Source organism: Marmota monax, unplaced genomic scaffold, assembly GCF_021218885.2.
Source record: "Marmota monax isolate L192 unplaced genomic scaffold, Marmota_monax_Labrador192_F-V1.1 WCK01_AAM20220418_F8-fsc00015, whole genome shotgun sequence".
Taxonomy (NCBI): domain Eukaryota; kingdom Metazoa; phylum Chordata; class Mammalia; order Rodentia; family Sciuridae; genus Marmota; species Marmota monax.
In genome coordinates this window covers 26,418,876-26,424,983 of record NW_026692194.1, presented here as the reverse complement: position 1 = coordinate 26,424,983, position 6,108 = coordinate 26,418,876, and the positions used below count along the sequence as shown (strand labels likewise).

Here is a 6,108-nt window from a genome sequence, read left to right as displayed (position 1 = left end):
ACCACAGTTAGCTGATGAATCTTGCTAAGTGGAAAGGCCAGTTAATGCCTTATAAGGTATCTGTATTAGTTTTCTATGGTTGCTGTAGCAAATCACCACAAACTTGGTGACTTAAAACAACCTTGTATTTTTTCCTAGTTCTGGAGGCCACAAATCAAAATCTCTGGGTTGAAATCCAGGGGTCGGCAGGGAAGTGCGCCCCCCCCAACCCCCCAGAGGCTCTGGGGGAGATCTGTCCTATACCTTTCCAAGCTACTGTCAGCTCTTGGCTTGTGGCTGTGTCACTCTAATTGTAAAGGCCAGTGTCTTCCTATCTCTCTCTGCTCCATTTTTGTTATTTTCACATTGCCATTTCATATGTGTGCGTTGCATAAAATTTCCCTCTGTCCTTTTCTTAGGTGGACATTGGTCATTACATAATTTCCAATACTCCATGTATGTATGATATGTCAAAAATACACTCTATTGTCGTGTATATCTAACAAGTACACATTTTTAAAAAGTGTTTTAAAGGGGGAACTGTACCTAGGCCATGCTTGTGTGTGGAAGCCTATAATTTTCTATCCCCTTGTCTTTGGACAGCCTACTTTCCATCACTATTTCACTTCTATAGCTTGCACCAGAAGAGAAAAGAAGAAAGGAACCAACATTTGGAACCAACATTACCCACTCTGCGTTGGGCTTTGTGCTAGGAGTTTCACATATTAGGCTAAGGATGGCACAAAATCCAACAACATTTTCTTGTATTGTACCTTGTAGCTTTAATAATAATTGGTAGGAGTGTTTTTGAGACAATACAGGAAGTCAGTTGGGTTGGGATAGTATGTATATTTCTGTTAAAATATAATTTTGAGTTGTGAATAAAAGCTGGATGAATCTGGCCTCTAGAGTAGTTACTGTTTTATCAAGGAATTCAGGTCAGGTTTGCTCAGTTTAGAAATTCTCTTTGGGCCCTGTGTGATTTTGTGTAGTAGAAAATGGATTCCCAGAAGTTGGATAGAGTCAACGGCAGCAGGCCAAGAGTTGGGGATGGTGGTATTGCCTCCACTAGTGTGGCTAAAAGTTACTTAATCTCTCAGAGTCCTAGTTTTTGTATCTGTAAATTTGCAATAATAATTTCCAATAATTTTTAGAAGAACCAAAAATGAATTGAGGTATGTAAAATGCCTAACATATGCTAAGTATTCAATAAATGGTAGCTATCATTGTCAATACTAGCAGCTTTGCTGTAGATAGAAAATTTGGGTCCTCCTCCCTCACATTGATATGATATAATCCTAATTCCCAAGGTGATAATATTAAGAGATAAGGCCTTTCAGAGATGATTTGGTCTCCTTGTGTGGAAAGCCCATCATTGGGATTAGTGCCCTTTTAAAAGAGACCCCAGAGAGTGGGCTTATCCCATCCTCCATGTGAAGTTACACTGAGAAGCAGAAATCTGCAACCTGGAAGGGGCCCCTTTCCAGACTTAGATGGAGCTGGCACCCTGATCATGGACTTAGAGCCTCCAGGACTGTGACAAATAAATTTCTGTTGTTTGTAAGCCACCCAGCTTGGCATTTTGTTATAGCAGCCTGAATGCACCAAGATAAGCTCAAAATGAACAAATACACTAACTGTGAGTTTCAGCCAAAACACCATTTCCCTCCAGCCACTTGAATAAGACAAGTAGTTCCTTCTTTTCTTCCCTGTCCACACTGGCCAGGCAATTGAAATACAGATATTACCTTTTTCTCCTCTGGGAAGGATTCTCTGGCCTTGCCGAGTCTCTGCCCTTTTCCTCCCACAGAGCCTGTGGACTCAATTAGAATAACCTTCACTCAGAATGGCCTTTGCTCTACTTATACCCTTATCTCAACACCTCAAGGCCTTTGGCTGATGGAGAGCAAGGAGGATATCTTATTTCTGAATCTTTACTACCTAGCATTATTCCTGGAACAAGGAAGAAGCACTAGACACTCTCATGGAATTGAATTTAATAAAGTGTCAACTTTTTGAAATGCAGACAAATAAAAACCCAGGTTTAACATTTATTCTAATTCAATATTCTTTCATCAATGAAAATTATTAAAAAAATACTATCCAAACCTAAGTTATTCTCATCTCAGTCAAATGAACATTCTGAAAAGAGATCAATGCCATTGCTGTTTTTTTAACATTTCTTCCTAAATCTTGTTTACTTTGGCTTTTGGTTAGCTCTTGGGACAGAGAGGCAAATGTTTAACTTTTGTGACTTTAAACTAATTACTGACATAATGGATTTTTTTTTTTTTTTTTTTTGGTGGTGCTAGGGATTGAACCTAGGGCCTTGTGCATTCAAAGCAAGTACTCTACCAACTGAGCTACATCCCCAGACCTGGGTTTTGATTTTTATTTCATCCTGAGACTCAGACAAAGGGGAGTTTGGGGTTAATGGAAAGGGGAATAACTTAAACCCAGGGTCAACCCTACTGAACTATGTCTTTTATATGCATGCTCTTATTTAATCCTTTCATGACCCTATTAAGTAAACTATTATTATTATTATTATTATTATTATTAATTCTACTGTACAGCTACAGATACTGAGGTGCAGAGAATAACTCAACCAAAATTATAGTAGAAATGGGATTGAATCTGATCTACAGGATTTTGAAGTCTGGTTTTCAGCATTACATTATACAGCAGTTAGACTCAGAAGCCGTCTTTCTTTTTGCAGTGGTGCAGATCAAACACAGGCCCCTTTGCATGCTAATCATGTGCTCTACCATGGAGCTATATCCTCAGCCCCTTGAATGTTTTCTTAAACTACATTAAAGAAATGCTTCCGAGAAAGAAAAGGTAATTCCGTCTTTGGCTAAGTGTTAATTACACATCTACTAGAATTTTGTGGAGGCGCTAGATGACTCTCTGAGAAAGTAAGAAAGAAAAAGAAAAAAAAAAGAGAGAGAAACAAGGAAGGAGGGAAGGAAAAAAATAACAGAACAACTCTTTCCAGGGTGAGGCAAGCAAGAGGAGAGGCCAACAGGCAAAGAGCCCCTCACCATTGATTGAGTGCCAACCTTGCATATGACCTACATCTTCACCAAGGATATGCGTGGTCCTTGTCCTGGTCCCTGCAGCACCAACTTTCACTCTCCGGAAGCTCAGTGTCTAGCAAAGTTCTCATTATCAGTATGGGTAGGACTGGGAGAGAGAGAAACCAAATAGTGATTTGAACAGGGCAAGTTCAATAAAAAGAATTATTAACTAGTGGTCCACTGTTGAGAAACTTCTGAGCACATGGAGACAGAGTATATGACAAGTGAAATCAAGGAGTTTTGACCTTCAGGATGAGTGAGGACTTTGTTTTTCCCTTAGGGGTTTGCCTGAGTGAGCATGACTTGCCCTATTTATTAGGCAACATTAGACTCTGCAGCATTTCCTTTCAGATCACCCCAGGCATTTAGGCTATTTAAAAAATCTAAATAACATCTCAGTCAAACTAACATTCCGAGAGAGAAATGTTTTAGTCTGTCTTTTCCCAGAACAGTCTTTAGGTCTTGGAGGGAGTGTAAACAGGCTGGGTGATGGTCGATGTACTGAATCTGGAGATTTATGGGAACCCAGAGGTTTTGGCAAGGGTACATATAAATCTCAAGGAAAATTTAAATATAATTCGATAATATACAAACTACACAGTAGAATTTGAATGTGGGTTGAATCACGACAGCTGTTTGTTATCTCTCATTTTAACTACAGTAACAGGATTGTTTAAACAAATTTGCTTCCTTTCTAGAATTTTCAAAGTATTTAATATGTGCGTGATGATTAATCTCCATCTCCAGAATAAATTCCCAAAAGGAGAGACAACACAGAAGCGTTTTAAATTGCAACAACATGGCAAAGAGCAAAGAAGGAACGTGCCAATTCCTCAGTTTGGGGGCCCATACTCTCTGGAGAATTCTAAATAACAATGGCCATCCTGTAGAATATCAAACCGAGGACAGGATGACCCAGAGAACATAGTCCCAAACATTTGGAAAGTACATTAACAAGGCCAAAAGTACCCCAGCAATTAAGGGATTATACTACACCTCGCCTCGTATTATGCAGTAGTAGATCTTGAATATTTCAAGAAAAATTTATTCTGTCCTCTGAAAGGGCTAAATCCTTATTCTCAGAATCCCATCCCTATTATACTAGTTCAAGGAAAGTTCTGAATATTTTCCTTTTCATTGAGCATTAATGTGTACTTTTGGCCTCTGTAGTTGACCTATACAGTTAAGGAGCGGGGCTGCATCAATGACTCTCAACCTAGGTGCACTTTAGTATCATGCAAGGAACTTTAAAATAATACCTAAGCTGGGCATGGTGGTGCATGTACCAGCTACTTGGGAGATTGAGGCAGGAGGATCACAAATTTGAATCCAGTTTCAGCAACTTACCCTATCTCAAAATAAAAAAAGTAAAAGGCTGGGGATGTAGCTCAGTGGTAAATTGTCCCTGGGTTCAATCCCCAATCAAAAAAAGAAAAGAAAAGAAAAAGAAAAACAAAATCTAAAACCCATGCTCCACTTTAGGCTAACAGAAATTGTTGATAGATGGGCCTAGAGTGTTAGTATTAAAAAACAAAAGAAAACATACCCTGCTCCTTGCCCCTCCTCTCCCAAGACCTTCCCAGTTGGTATGGCTTGGCTAGTGTGTCCCCCCAAGGGTTCAGTTGTTGAAGTCAGTCTTTCCTGCTGTAATATTGGGAGGTGGTGGGACTTTTAAAAGGTGGGGTCTAGTGGGTTCTTAGATCCTTAGGGCACATTGTCCTCTAAAGGGATCAAAGTAGTTCTCCTGGGACCTCTATGATGTGGAGAGAGGGAGTTGTTCTAAGTGTGAGACTGAACCAAGAATCTCTCTTGCCGCAGTCTGGCTGGGGGCCAACAGAGGTGAGGCAAAGAACCTCACCCCCCCACTGGTGCATAGGCCTATCCACAAGTATGGCTATATGCTGGACCGGTAGTCAGTTACGGGTATGATCCAATTGCAGTGGTATCAACCTAAGACAGAAGGCTGACGCCTAGAGGTCAGTTCATCCGAAGACAGGTAAGAGCCATATGTTGAATTGGACAACCTACCAGGCACGGTCCCTAAGCCACTTTGCTTGTTGTTTAATTAATCAGAAGGGGGGAGATGCTGAGAGCCATTGCCAAGTAGGAATGACGCATGGCAATTTCTTTGTCAGCCTACCCCATGTTGCTTAGAGGAAGGACTCTCCATTGTGGAAATGGGCTTGCCTTTGGACCCAGGTCATTTGCAGTGACATTGAATGTATGTTTGAGTAAGGTGACCCTGCTCAAGGACCAGGGTGGATCCGGGTTTAGGGAGGATCCTGCTGGATTAGGGTGGGTCCAGGTTTAGGGTGTATCCTGCTGGGAATAGGGCGTATCCTGCTGCCTCAAGTGTCCGCCAGCTCCTTGAGTTCCCGTTGAGTTCTCGCGGGATTCAGAGAGTATTTTGGGATGCAGAGCCCAGTGGAAGTGTGGATTTTGCCCCAGAACGTGCTTGTAGAGTGCCGGTGTGAGTTCGGGAATAAAGAATTGCCGTTTGAATCTACAAGGTGTGAGTGGCTCGTGATTTTGTGCCCAGCCAGACTGCGGCACTCTCTGGCTTCCTATTTGGAGTTGTGATCTCTTCCTCTCACTTGCTGTTAAGTCAACTTTTTGTTATTGGGTCAAAATACCTGAGACAGGATTTATTTTGTTCATGGTTTCGGTCTATGGTCGATTGGCTTCAATGTAGAAACATCATGGGAGTGGTGAAGCCAAAGCTGGAAGGGCTTGGGAACAAAACAGAGTCCCCAAGGGTATTTCCCTCCATCTAGATTTTACTTCCTACATGCCAGGTTTCTGTTCTCCGACTAAAAGGCTCAAGGGTCACTCCAGTTAAACTGGGCTAACTGGGCTGCACAAAATAACCACACAAGAGACACAAATACCTTTTTCTTTGGGGTCACTGTGACGGCTCCTCTGACCTTAAGGGTCCGCAGAAAGAGAGAGAGAGCAAGAGCACGTGCTGACCCCCTTTATTGAGGGAAGCTATTCAAATGAGGCAAGGGGTCAGGTTTCGGGGGGCTGAGTATCTTCATGATGTCTACTG

At 41.6% G+C, this 6,108-nt stretch overlaps 1 non-coding gene across 1 annotated transcript; it reads right to left on the bottom strand.

The window, feature by feature from the left end:
* Positions 1-2,279: 2,279 nt before the first annotated feature.
* Trnas-uga (transfer RNA serine (anticodon UGA)) lies at positions 2,280-2,352 on the bottom strand. The gene has a single exon. It is a non-coding gene; the product is annotated as a tRNA-Ser (tRNA).
* Between the last annotated feature and the right edge of the window lie 3,756 nt (positions 2,353-6,108).